We start from the raw sequence: 14,520 nt of genomic DNA on the forward strand, positions 1-14,520 counted from the left end.
TATCGATATGTATCAACAAAGCATACAGTTCACCATACAATCAGTGGTATTTTGCACCATCACATGTTGAGCATTCATCACCTCAATCTTATTAGAGCATTTTTAAAATTTCAATAATAATTTAAAAAGTAAATCCATCACTTCTCTATCTGTGCTTCCCCTACTGTTCACAGCTCCCCTTTTTGGCTATTCTTGCACAGATACTTTTTTTTCCCTCTATAAATTGATTTATGCCCAATAGTCCTCCACAGTGGCTGTACTAGTCTGCATTCCCACCAATTGTAAGTGCTCCTATCACTCCACATCCTCTCCAACATTTGTAGTTCTCTTTTTTTTTAAGATTTATTTACTTATTTCTCTCCCCTCCCCCCCCCACCCTGGTTGTCTATTCTCTGTGTCTGTTTGCTGTGTCTTCTTTGTCTGCTTCTGTTGTTGTGAGCAGCACGGGAATCTGTGTTTCTTTTTGTTGCGTCATCTTGTTGTGTCAGTTCTCTGTGCGTGCGGCACCATTCCTGGGCAGGCTGCACTTTCTTTTGCACAGGGCGGCTCTCCTTATGGGACCCACTCCTTGCGCATGGAGCTCCCCTCCTCCAGGGCACCCTTGCATGGCAGGGCACTCCTTGCACGCATCAGCACTGCGCATGGGCCAGCTCCATACAGGTTAAAGAAGCCCAGGGTTTGAACTGTGGACCTCCCATGTGGTAGACAGATGCCCTAACCACTGGGCCAAGTTTGCCATCTGACTTTTAAATAGTGGCCATTCTGATAGGTGTGAAATGATATCTCTTAGTTGTGATTTGCATTTCCCTAGTCATTACTCATATTGAACCTTTTTTCACGTGTTTTCTTGCCATTTGTAATTCTTCTTTGGACAAATGTCTATTCATGTCTTTTGCCCATTTTTTAATTGAGTTTTTTTATTATTGAGTTGTAACATCTCTTTACATATCATGGATATTAATCCCTTATTGGTCATGTGATTTCCAAGTATTTCCTTCTGCTGAGGCAGCTGCCTTTTCACCCTTTTGACAAAGTCCTGTGAGGTGCACATGTGTTTAATTTTGAGGAGGTCCCATTTATCTATTTTTTCTTTTGTTTCATGTGCTTTGGGTGTAAGGTCCAAAAAATCACCATGAAGCACAAGGTCTTTAAGATGTTTCCCTCATTTTCTCCAAGCAGTTTTATGGTCCTTACTTTTATATTTAGGTCTCTGATCCATTTTGAGTTGATTCTTGTATAGGATGTAAGATAGGGGTTCCATTCCATTCTTTTGGTTATAGATATCCAGGTCTCCCAGCATCATTTATTGAAGGGACTTTTTCCCCATTAACATGGACTTGTTAGGTGTGTCAAAAACTAGTTGATGTGGACCAATGACCATGAGGTGCAGAGATACCCAGAGATGTACTTACCAAATGCAATGGATGTGTCATGATGATGGGAGTGAGTGTTGCTGGGGGGGGGGGGGGGTGAGGGGTGCGGTGGGGGTGGTGGGGTCGAATGGGACCTCATATTTTTTAATGTAATATTTTTACAAAATCAATAAAAAAAAAAAAGAAAAAAAAAAAAACTAGTTGACCATGGAGGTAAGGGTTTATTTCTGGACTCTCAATTCTATTATACTGATCAATGAGTCTCTCTTTTTGCCAGTACCATGCTGTTTTGACCACTGTAGCTTTGTAATATGTTTCAAGGTCTGGCAGTGAAATTCCTCCCATGTTGCTCTTTTTTAGAATGCTTTTGGTTATTTGAGTGCACTTTCCCTTCCAAATGAATTTAGTAATTGCCTTTTCTATTTCTGTCAAGTAGGCTATTGGAATTTTGATTGGTATTACATTCAGTCTATAAATCAGTTTATGTTGAATTGACATCTTCATGATATTTCGTCTTTCAGGACATGAACAGGGAATGTCATTCCATTTGTTTAGGTCATTTTAAATTTCTTTTACCACTGTTTTGTAGTTTTCCGCGTACTTCTTTGACTAAGTTGATCCCTACGTATTTGAGTCCTTTTGTTGCTATTGTAAATGGAATCTTCCCCCTGATTTCTCCTCAGATTGTGCAGTACTACTGTACAAGAACACTGATTTCTGCGTGTGGATCTTGTATTCTGCCACTTTGCTGAACTCATTTATTAGCTCAAGTAGCTTTGTTGTATACATTTCAGAATTTTCTAAATATAGGATCATGTCATCTGCCAATTATGCAAGTTTTACTTCCCCTTTTCCTATTTGGATGCCTTTATTTATTTTTTCTTCCCTAATTGCTCTAGGTAGAACTTGTAGTACCATGTTGAATAGCAATGGTGTTAGTGGGCATCCTTGTATTGTTCCTAATCTTAGATGGAAAGCTTTCAATATTTCCCCACTGAGTACCATGGTGGCTGTGGGTTTTTCATATATGCCTTTTATCATATTGTGGCATTTTCCTTCTATTCATACCTTTTGAACTGTTTTTTACCAAGAAAGAATGCTGGATTTTGTGAAATGACTTTTCTGTGTCTATTGTGATCATCATGTGTTTTTTCCCTTCAATTTATTAATGTGGTGTATTATGTTGATTGATTTTCTTATGTTGAGCTAGCCTTGCATACCAGGAATAAAACTCGTTTGGTTGTGATGTGTCAGTCTTCAGTAATGCTGCTGGATTCAATTTGTCAATATTTTCACATCTCTATGTTCATTGAAGAGATCGGTCTGTACTTTTTTTCTGCGTAATGTCTTTATCTGGCTTTGGTGTTAGTGTGATGTTGGCTTCATAAAAAGTGTTGGGTAATTTTCCCTCTTCATCATTTGGGAAAACTTTGGACAGGATTGTTTTTAATTCTTTTCTAAATGCTTGGTAGAATTCATCTCTGAAGTCATCTGGTCCTGAGCTTTTCCTTGTTGGGAGGTGTTTGATGATGGATTCAGTCCCTTTAAATGTGGTTGGTTTGTTAATTCTTGTATTTCTTGTAGTGTCAGTGTAGGTTGGTTGTGCCTTTCTAGGAATTTACCCATTTCTAGGTTGTCATTGTTGGCATACAATTTCTCATAATATTGTCTTTTGATTCTTTTTATTTCTGTGGGGTCAGTCATTACTTCCCTCCTTTCATTTCTGATTGTATTTATTTGCCTGTTTTTCTCCTTTGCTAATCTTGCTAGCGATTTGTCAATTTTACAGATCTTCTCAAAGAACCAGCTTTTGGTTTTGATTTTCTCAATTTTCTTTTTGCTGTTGTTGTTCTCAATTTCATTTATTTCTGCTCTAATCTTTATTATTTCTTTCCTTCTTCTTGCTTTGAGGATTGGTTTGCTGTTCTTTTTCCAATTTGTCTAGGTGTTCAGTTAAGTCTTTGAGTTTAGCTCTTCTTTTTTAAAATAGGCATTTAGGGCTATAAATTTCCTTCTCAAGACTGGCTTTGCTGCACCCCATAAGTTTTGGTAATTTGTTTTTGTTTTTGTTTTTCCTTTTCCTTTAAAGAGACAGTCTTTATTTTCAGGATTTTTACAGTGAAGAATTCAAAAAAGTGGTAAAGTGTTTTGGAATATAGTTGTTTATATTTAAAAGGAACTGTTGATGAAGATTCACCAGAAATAATCTGAACAAGTGCAAAAATTCAGTTAATACTACTGAAACACTACTAAAATAATTCCAGGACACATGGTTCTGTACACAATAAAATCTCTGTCATTGATACAAAAACTATTTCCTACTTTTCTAAACACTTGATGGTATAATTAACAATATTCAACCACTTCTGTTCTTTCATTAATATATAAAAATTAAAATACCAATAAAAAACTAATATATATTCTCTTTAAATGTTTCTTACAAATAAATTTTCAATATTTTCCTTCAGTAGTGGTGTGGTTTAGGAGATTTTCCATTCACAAGCGAAACTGCAATCCATCCAAAAGGAACTGATAGTCTATAGGCTTATAGTGCAAATAAAGAATTCACGCTGCAGCAAATGACATTTCTAATGTACAAAACAGATAAAATTCTTAAAAAATACATGCACAAGCTCTATTAAGCAGATGGTCACAAAACTAGGACATTTCATAATTTTATTGGTGATGTCAGTGAGACTCGGGGTAGTTCCAAACTCAAGTTGAACTCTCATCTCAGGCTTTGTATTTTGCTCTTCTGGTTTTGCTAATGACACAAACATGATTCAAATCCCTGAGGTATTCATTATAGTCAAGGGCATATCCTACAACAAATTTGTCTGGAATTTCAAACCCAACAAAGTCTGGTCTATATCCAACACTTCGAGGGGTCCTTTTCACCAGTAAGCTTGCAACCTTGACCATCTTTGGATTATACTGCTTGACCAAGGAAAGCAGGGTTTGCATTGTTTTGCCAGTGTCAATTATATCTTCAACAATCAAGACATTCTTTCCAGTTAAAGTTGAGAGATCATCTCCACCAATCACTTTTATGTCTCCTGTTGACTGGTCTTTACAGTAGCTCTTTAGTCTGATAAAATCTACAGTCATAGGAATGGATCTATCACTATTTCTGTTCAGTGCTTTGATGTAATCCAGTAAGTCGGCAAAGAATTTATAGCCCCCCTTGAGCACACAGAGGGCTATGATGTGGTGGCCTCCCATCTCCTTCATCACATCTCGAGCAAGCCATTTGGTTCTGTCCATAATTAGTCCATGAGGAATAAATGCCCTTTCCAAATCTTCAGCATAATGATTAGGTATACAAAATGAATTAGGTCATAACCTGGTTCATCTTTGCTAATCATGACACTGGGGCTGCGGGTTGCCATAGTGGAGCCGGGTCGGCGTGCGGGCTAAGGAGAAGGAAGCCGGCTGAAAGGGGGCAAGTTTTGGTAATTTGTGTTCTCATTTTCATTTGTCTATACATTTACTGATTTCACTTGCAATTTCTTCTTTGATCCACTGATCATTTTAGAGTGTGTTGTTTACACTCCACACAGTTGTAAAGTTACCTTTTTCTTGTCTATTCTTGATTTCCAATTTCTTTCCATTATGACCTAAGAAGGTGCTTTGTATAATTTTTGATCTTTTCATATGTATTGAGACCTGCAGTGTGCCCTACATGTGGTGTATCCTGGTGAAGGATCCATGGGCACATGAGAAGAATGTATAACCTGCTGTGTTTGGCAGCAGCATTCTGTGTGTCTGTTAGGTCTAACTCATTTATTATTCTTTAAGTTCTCTGTTTCCTTGTTGATCTTCTGTCCAGTTGTTCTGTCTCACGATGTGAGTGGTGTATTAGAGCCTCCAGTGATTATTGTTGAGATGCCTGTTTCTCCCTTCAGTTTTGACAGAGTTTGTCTTATGTATTTTGGGGCACCCTGATTAGGTGCATAAATATATATTCCTGGTGGATTGTCCTTCTTATTAATATATAATGGCCTTGTCTGACTCATAACTTTTTTTCACTTCAAGTCTGTTTTGTCCAATAATAGTATAGCTATCCCTGCTCTTTTTCCAACCTTTTACTTATAGCTGGTTTGTATCCATGAGTCAAAGGTGGGTCTCTTGTAAGCAGCATATGGATGGCTCATGTGTTTATTATCCATCCTGTCAATCTATATCTTTTGTTTGGTACATTTAATCCATTCACACTCAATGATAGTACTGTAAATGCATTATTTACTTCCAACATTTTATTCTTTGGTTTTCATGTGTCATATCATATTTTGGTCTGTCTTTTTTCTCTTGGTTATCCTTTCTGTTCTTTTTTCTTTACTCTCCTCCAGGCCTCGCTCTTCTGTCTTTTTCTTTCAGGCTCCATGGCTTCCTTATTATTTCCTGCAATTTGGATTCTTTTTTACCAAGCCTCTTAGTTTCTTTTTCTTTGTGAATATTTTATATTCACCTTCATTTTTGGAGGACAGTTTTGCTGGGTGCAGAATTCTTGGCTGGCAGTTTTTCTCTTTCAGTCTCCTAATTGCATCACACCACTCTCTTCTCACCTCCATGGTTTCTGATGAGAAATCTGCACTATTACTGGACATCCCTTGTATGTGATGGTTTGCTTCTCTTGCTGCTCTCAGAATTTTCTCTTTGTCTTTGACATTTGACATTCTGAATTTTTATATGTTTTGGAGTATGTCTATTTGGATTTATTCTGATTAGGTTGCAGTGGGCTTCTTGGACATGTGGGGTCATATCTTTCGTGAGCATTGGGAAAATTTTAGTTATTCCCTTAAATATTCTTTTTAACCCTTTTTCCCTTCTCTTCTTCTTCTGGAACTCCCATGACATGTATGTTGTTGTGTTTTCTGTTGTCTTTCATCTCCCTGAGCCTCTGCTCATTTTTTTTCCATTTTTTTCCTCCCTCTTTTCTTTTCTCTCTCCGATTTTAGCTGTTCTGTCTTTGGTATTACTTATTCTTTCTTCTGTACTTTCAAGGCTGCTTGAAATTGTTGTATACCTTTAGTGTGTTTTTGATGTCACCTATTGTGTCTTTCATTCCCATGAGCTCTGTTGCTTTTCTGTTCCACATTTCAAATTCTGTTTTTGCTTGCTCAATGTCTTTTGACGTCATTCATCTCTTTAGCCATACTGTCTTTCAACTCATGAATTTAATTTTGGAAATTGGTATGCATCTCGTTAATTAGTTGTCTCAAATCCTGCATGTCTTCTGGGACTTTGATATATTCCTTTTCCTGGGCTGTGTCTTCTATTTTCTTATTCTGGCTTATAAATTTTTTGCTGATGTCTAGGCATCTGATTAGTATGTAGTTTACTCAGATGCTCAATTTCTTTGTCTTTTGTTGGGATTTAGTGGCAGGAGGCTGTGTGTTACTGTTGCTCTTTGATTTTTTTTTTATTGATTTTGTAAAAATATTACATTAAAAAAAATGAGGTCCCATTCAACCCCACCACCCCCACCCCACCACTCCCCCCCAGCAACACTCCCATCATCATGACACATCCATTGCATTTGGTAAGTACATCTCTGGGCACCTCTGCCCCTCATGGTCAGTGGTCCATATCATGGCCCATACTCTCCCCCATTCCATCCAGTGGGCCCTGGGAGGATTTACAATGTCCAGTGATTGCCCCTGAAGCACCATCCAGGGCAACTCTAAGTCCCAAAGGCACCTCGACATCTCATCTCTTCCTGCCATTCCCCATACTCATCAGCCACCATGTCCACTTTTCCCATTCCAATGCCACCTTTTCTCTGTGGACCTTGGATTGGTTGTGTCCGTTGCACCTCTATGTCAAGAGGAGGCTCAGATTCCACATGGATACTGGATGTAATCCTCCTGCTTTCAGTTGTAGGCACTCTAGGCTCCATGGTGTGGTGGTTGTCCTTCTTCAACTCCATCTTGGCTGAGTGAGGTGAGTCCAATAAATCAGATTGTAGGAGCTGAAGTCTGTTGAGGCTCAGGGCCTGCCTATCATATTGTCAGTCCAGAGATTCAAATCCCCTAAATATATCTTAAACCCCAACACCATCTACAATTCCAGTAAAGTAGCATGAAAGTCTTGTGAAAAGAGATCCCATCTAAGTCCGATTTCATCACACAGAAACAACAGCTCCAAAGAAGAGCCATCTGACATGGCAGTGAACCCCATCTGCCATGACCATAGAACCCGTGGGTCTCTTTAGCCCTCAAAGGAATGAATACCTGGGGTTGTATCTACTTTATCTGTCTCTTAGACTCTGCTCAGTTGTGCATAAGGGCATTCCTTCTGACAGCCTCCAGACTCTTTTTTAGAGACTCATATCCATATTAACTCATTTCTCCTTTCCATTTCCCCCTTACATTAGGTCAAACAGCATTTTAAAGTCATGTTATTATATGTAGACAGGGATATTCTGCTGATCCGCATTGAACCTTCAATTCAAGGTCATTTTCTAGTTGCATCTTCAGCTGGTATGTGGTAGTGATCCCTCGGTGCCAGGGAGGCTCATCCCCGGGTGTCATGTCCCACGCTGGGGGGAATGCACTGCATCTACATGCTGAGTTTGGCTTTGAGAGTGGCCACATTTGAGTAACATGAAGGCTGTCAGGAGGAAACTCCCAGGCACAATGCTACTCTAGGCCTTGTTCTTATTGCAGGTGTATAGGCTCACAAGCATAGCCATTAGTATCAGGAGCCCACTGTTGGGCTCTCATTCCTTCCTGGTTCTTACCGTTGCACCTGGGGGACTGCTGCTGCTCCCCCAGGGACCAAGACAGAGACCCCCCAGCCAGTAACCCAGTACCCCCCCCAGCTGTTGTTTTTAATTGTTTCCACTATTGGTATATCTAAACATTGCCATGTACCCTGGACATATGCCGTGTATAACTCCCTGTCAACCATATATAGCCTGTCAATAACATCCCATATCAGTATTCCTCTGCCACCATTGTTGAACAACTCTGTGATCCAAAACTTCCTGTAAAGTGAATCCCAATATAATGTCAGTTTCCCTTACTAGTAAAGTGGAATATAGCGATGAGTTTAAAGGTTAGATCTAGAGTACATATTGATTTGGAAAAATTTCTACATCCTATCTTTTTCTTTTCTTTTCTAATTTTTGAGCTTCTCTTCACAAGAGTCTTAGATCACAGTAATTCATATATACAATATACAGTACTCCCACAGATCCACCATAAAACCTTTTCCCTTCCACAGCGATAATCTTTTAACTTATTCATATCATATTTCCTGAAACTGATGTACAGATTCCGAAACAATAGCTTTCAAACAAGGTGACATCTGTGCTTACAATGTGGTCCATACTTTAGGATGTACAGTTTTCTAAATTTTTTAGTTATCCTATGTTTTGCCTTATGGTTTACATTATTAGTCTGTCGTCCCCTATATGTTTTTGGTGTAATATTACATGTTTTATATTCATCCTCGTGTACTCTCGCAAAACTCCTCTCTTGCCCCCACATTTACCTTCGTTCCATCCATTCAACATCCATTTTCCCCTCCCCTTGGGGCCCACAGCGCCAGCCAATCTCCATTTCCCGAGAAGCCACGTCCAGAGATACTTGCAGCAGTGTTCAGGGCCTGACTTTCTCAACTGCCCTAATGTCCTGGGAGCCACCCTTTCTCACGAGAGATACAGTTCTCTCTATTTGATGGCATTAGTCCTCCCCAGGATATGGGTCCACCCCAACTCTCACTTCTTGGGTCTCTACCCAATGGTACAACCCACCCTGGCAAAATGAGCTTTCAGCTATTCCCCCGGAGTCCGTCCCGCATCAGACTACCCGCCCTGAGCATCCTAAACAGGTAACCCTCCTAATTATATTTTGATATGATTTTCTCAACATGTTACTCTCAACGAACACCTGACACTCTCTTACGTTCGTATGTTGCCCCTCCCTCCCCCCAATTTTTGGACAATATTACCCCTCCGCCCATCCCCAGCCCCCCTCAAACCCGCAAAGCCCCACCCGAAGGCAACCCCTTGCCCTCATTTTGTCCCTTCTTTGTGCTCATACTTACTGTCAGCTCATCATAGATTCCACCCCTGCAGACGTCGCTCACATCCTTCCTCCAACCCCCGATTTCCTGTAAGCCTCTTTTCCAGTCTCTAGCTCTCTGAGGCAGGTTGCTTATTTCATATCATTGAGGTCATGTAGTATTTGTCCTTCAATGCCTGGGTTGGTTCACTCAACATAAGGTTCTCAAGATTCATCCATGTTATCACGTGTGTTTGTAGTGTATTTGTTCTTATAGCCGAGTAGTATTCCATTGTGTGTATATACCACATTTTATTGATCCACTCGTCTGTTGATGGGCATTTGGATTGATTCCAACTTTTGGCGATAGTGAACAATGCTGCTATGAACATTGGTGTACATATATTGGTTTGTGTCCTTGTTTTCAGTTCTGATGGGTATATACCCAGCAGTGGTATTGCTGGGTCATATGGCAAATCTATGGTTAGTTTTTTGAGAAATCGCCAAACTGTCCTCCAGAATGGTTGGATCCTTCTCCATTCCCACCAGCAATGGATGAGTGTTTCCCTTTCTTCACATCCTCTCCAGCATTTGTATTCTTCTGTTTTTTTCATAGCTGCCAATCTTATGGAGTAAGATGGTATCTCATTGTAGTTTTGATTTGCATTTCCCTGATAGCTAGAGATTTGGAGCATTTTTTCATGTGCTTTTTAGCCATTTGTATTTCTTCTTTGGAGAAGTGTCTGTTTAAGTCTTTCTCCCATTTTTTAAATGGGTTGTTTATCTTTTTATTTTCAAGGTATAGGAGTTCTTTATATATGCAAGTTATAAGTCTCTTATCAGATATATGGTTGCCAAATATTTTCTCCCATTGTGTGGGTTCACTTTTTACTTTCTTGACAAACTCCTTTGAGGTGCAGAAGGCTTTAATTTTGAGGAAGTCCCATTTATCTATTAATTCTTTTGCTGTTCATGCTTTTGGTGTGATATTCATGAAGCCATTTCCTATTACAAGGTCCTGTAGATGTTTCCCTACACTGCTTTCCAAGATCTTTATGGTCTTGGCTCTTATATTTAGGTCTTTGATCCATCTTGAGTTGATCTTTGTATAAGGTGTGAGATGGTAATCCTCTTTCATTCTTCTACTTATGGCTATCCAGTTCTCCAGGCACCATTTGTTGAATAGGCCATTCTCTCCCAGTTGAGAGGGTTTGGTGGCTTTATTGAATATTACATGGCTATATATATGAGGTTCTATATCAGAACTTTCAATTCGATTCCATTGGTCTGTCTGTCTCTCGAATCTGCATTTCTTATTTGTTGTTGTGTCATCTTGCTGCGTCAGCTCTCCGTGTCTGCGGCCCCACTCCTGGGCAGGCTGAACTTTCTTTTGCATTTGGCGGCTCTACTAACGGGACACACTCCTTTGTGTGGGGCTCCCCTATGCAGGGGAAAACTCTGCGTGGCACGGCACTCCTTGCAGCCATCAACACTCTGCATGGGCCAGCTCCACAGGGGCCAAGGAGGCCCTGGGTTCAAACCGTGGACCTCCCATGTGGAGATGGATGCCGTATCCACTGGGCCAAGTCCGCTTCCCAAAAAATTATTTAAGATGTCTAGAAGTGTTAAGTTCCACCACTCTTCAGCAGAAGGGAAAAGTAAGTACAAGGTGCATGATATTGGAAAAGAAACTCTTAGATCAGTGATATGCTTGCACAACTATCCTGCCTCCTGTTGTTTGCTACTATTTATTCCTTAGATTAAGTTCTGCCTTTTGAAGAAATACTGAACAGCCAAACTCCCACTTTTTGTATGACAGCTTTCAGAATATTTGAACTTCCTCATTTAGCTTAAGTGTAAATATTCTCTACTTCATTTACTCTGTATGTGCTCAAAAAGTATTGTTCCTTTTTGTAAAGTTTTTTGAAGATACAGAGATCACACAAAATGTTACATTAAAAAATAGGTTCCCATATACCCCATTCCCCACAACCCCCACTCGTCCCACATTGACAACTTCTTTCATTAATGTGGTACACTCATTGCAGTTGGTGAGTACATTTGGGAGCACAGCTACACAGCATGGATTATAGTTTATGTTGTAGTTTACACTCTCTCCCAGTCCATTCACTGGGTTTTGACAGGATATATAATTTCCTGCATCTGTCCCTGCAAAATCATCAAGGACAACTCCAAGTCCCCAAAATGCCCCAATATCACACCTCTTTTTCCCTCTCCCTGCCTTCAGCAACTCCGATGGCCACTGATATATCAATTATATCAATTATGTCAATGCTATAATTTCCATTGCTAGAGTCACAATAATTCTGTAGTAGAATATAGTAGAATACCTCTCTGTTATGAGTTAAGCAAATCAAACTGTCTCAGAGAGTTAGGGACTGGAAGATAGGCTTACAGGAAATAGTTGGTGAGTGAAAGGTTGTGAGTTGACACCCACATGGGGGAAACCTATGATAAATTAGAGGTAAGTAGTTGTGCGTGAAGGGATACAACAGGGATATAGGGACACTACTGGGTTCGGCTTTGCATGCTTGAGGTGAGGATGGGTGAGATGGTCCAAGAAATTGGGGGGAGTGTTAGGCAGAGCAGGAGAACAGAAGAGATTGTCAGGTAGTGGTTGAAACTGTAATCATGAGAAACCTCTTTAGAAAATATAATAAGGAAGGGTTACCGGTTTAAGGTGTTTGGTGCATCTTCTGGCACAGGGTGCACCTGGGTCAGGCTTCTAGGGAGTTTGTAAGTGCTCATCATGTCATAGTGTGTTATATGAGGGAGTGTAGACCCATACAGTGAGTGGGAAGGTGTTATGACCCCATCCTGGGGAGGCCTGATATTCTCCCACAGAGGGACAAGAGCATAGGTGGCTCCCAGTGGGGGAGGACAGACTAGTGTGTAAAGCCCTCAGCATTCTTGCATGTATCTACAAATCTTGTCCTTCAAGAAGTGAAGTTTGGGTGTCACTGTGGGCCTTGAGGGCAGGGGGAGAGAGGAATAGAATAATTTGGAGAGGGGATCACTGAGGGGCAAGGGAGGTGTTCTGCATGATCCTGAAGTGATGGATACAGGCCATGTTAGATATCACCAAAAATTTATAAAAGGTTTATAGACTAAAATGTAAACCATAATGTAACTCATATTGGAACCATGGCTGGTAACTAGTCTTTCAACATATGTAAGTGGATTCTAAAAAAAAAAAAAAAAAAAAGGAGCACACTATTGATGTATGCAATAGTTTGGATGTTCCTTAAGGGATTTATCCTGAGTGAAAAAAAAAATTTATTTCTATACCTGTATATTTTCATACAATTCTGGAGTAAACAATTGCAAGAGTTGTTTACTATGAAATATAAACCCTGGGGAGGACATTGATAGTATATTGTGAGGTGGCGGTGTGCAGTGGAATGTGTGTGTGTGAAGATGTGTGTTTGGGGTGTGTGTGAATTTCTGAACGTCAAGCAGACATGAGGGCAGGAATTGGACTTCTCCTCCAAAGGCTTCCTCCATTCCTGACCATTTTGGAAGGATATTCAACACTTCAGGTCACAAACTCTGCCATTTCGTATGTTCCCAAAGAAGAGATAGAAACCAGGGAAAGAAGTAACAATTCAGTGGAATGAATGCCTAGTATGTGCCAACACTTCTGGTGGGCTTTGGCACATGGTTGTCAGATGGTGATCAATGAGGAAGTTCAGGCAGAATGGCCCTTCCGGCAGTTCTCACTCTGTAGGCTCATGGACATATTTTCGGGATTGGGCATGGAACAGTGTTTGAACAACACCAGAATCTCCCACCTGCTGTCAACTCTTCAACCAAAACAAGGATGGGAGTTGGAGATGACACCCAGGTATGCGAAAACATGAGAGCAAAGCCAAAAAGCCCTGGACTAAATGTGATGATGAAATCCGTCCCTGACTGAAAAGAGAGACCACAGGAGAGTTAAACTAGTTTCTTACAAGCAGGATTCATTTACTATTTCAAACGTCCTGAGCTGAACTATGTTTACATCCATTTTCCAATAAAGAACTTGGAATGAAAAGGACTTGGTGACTTTCCCAAAGTCATACAGCAGTGAATGGTGGAGCATGGGCTCTTTTGTTCCCTCAATATATTATCAGTTAATGACTGGTGTGGTCACTGATTTCAACACCAGGAAGAAGCAGTATGGGAACACATGATGAGGATGCTCTACCCAAGTGGAGCCTGCATGACATGGTGCTTAGGAATCTTCTAGACATTTGTTGCTTGGTGCCCAACCCTTGTCATACTGCCTCTGTGACATACAGCCTATGAGTCCCACATCACTCCGGTGAGGTCCAGCTTGGAACAGAGAGAGGACATCAGCTGCGGAAAGCATGGCCAAGTACAAAATTCCATTACAGAAAGGACAGTAGAGGGCAGACAGCCCCTGGATGCTGCTCATTTTGGAACAAGAAGTAGAGGTGAAGGAGAAATTGTGGACAGAATTGTGGGTAATATGTGAAGATGACAAGAGGAGAGGGTCCTGATATGTGACTTTCTATCCCAAGCTCTTTGCCAGCAGGAAGCATGGGTGCCAGGAAACGTTGGTGAAAGGGCAGCCTTATCGTCATTTTGCCTATATGATGGGACACCATGCTGCAATGCAACCCCAGCTGTGTGTGCTGAACTGTTGCCGAGGACACACTCTGGGAGTCATGGATTGCCTAAAACCACAAAGTCAATGCAGAAGGAATCAGAACTTAGAACTTAGAGAAGGCAGCACTGGCCAAGAACAAGGGTGTGTGTCAGGGAATCTCAGTGTCTGTTAGGGCTGACAGGATGAGTCGAGAGACTGGACCATGAACACCTTAATTTGAGAGGTTAATTAGAGGTTGGAGGATGACAAAAAAAAACTTTCAATACAAAGAGGGTGTGCACCGTATCTCCTTGATCTTGGGTTTTTTTCTTGATTGTATCCTCATAGGACACTTACCTCTTAATTCAGGTCCAGAAGATGTCTACCCAGTGCTCAATTAAACTCTCCACACCCCCCAGAATCAAATCCTAGTCACTAAATCCCACATCCCCAGGCTGTCTAACTACTCTAACCATGGGCCTGGACAAGAGCCCAGGTACGGGCTTGATTGAGGGCCTCAGCC

The 14,520-nt window shown here is 40.6% G+C and overlaps 1 pseudogene; it reads right to left on the minus strand.

The window, feature by feature from the left end:
* Nucleotides 1-3,814: 3,814 nt before the first annotated feature.
* LOC101422796 (hypoxanthine-guanine phosphoribosyltransferase pseudogene) lies at nucleotides 3,815-4,762 on the minus strand (annotated as a pseudogene).
* Nucleotides 4,763-14,520: the final 9,758 nt, after the last annotated feature.

This window comes from Dasypus novemcinctus, chromosome 21 (genome assembly GCF_030445035.2).
Source record: "Dasypus novemcinctus isolate mDasNov1 chromosome 21, mDasNov1.1.hap2, whole genome shotgun sequence".
Taxonomy (NCBI): domain Eukaryota; kingdom Metazoa; phylum Chordata; class Mammalia; order Cingulata; family Dasypodidae; genus Dasypus; species Dasypus novemcinctus.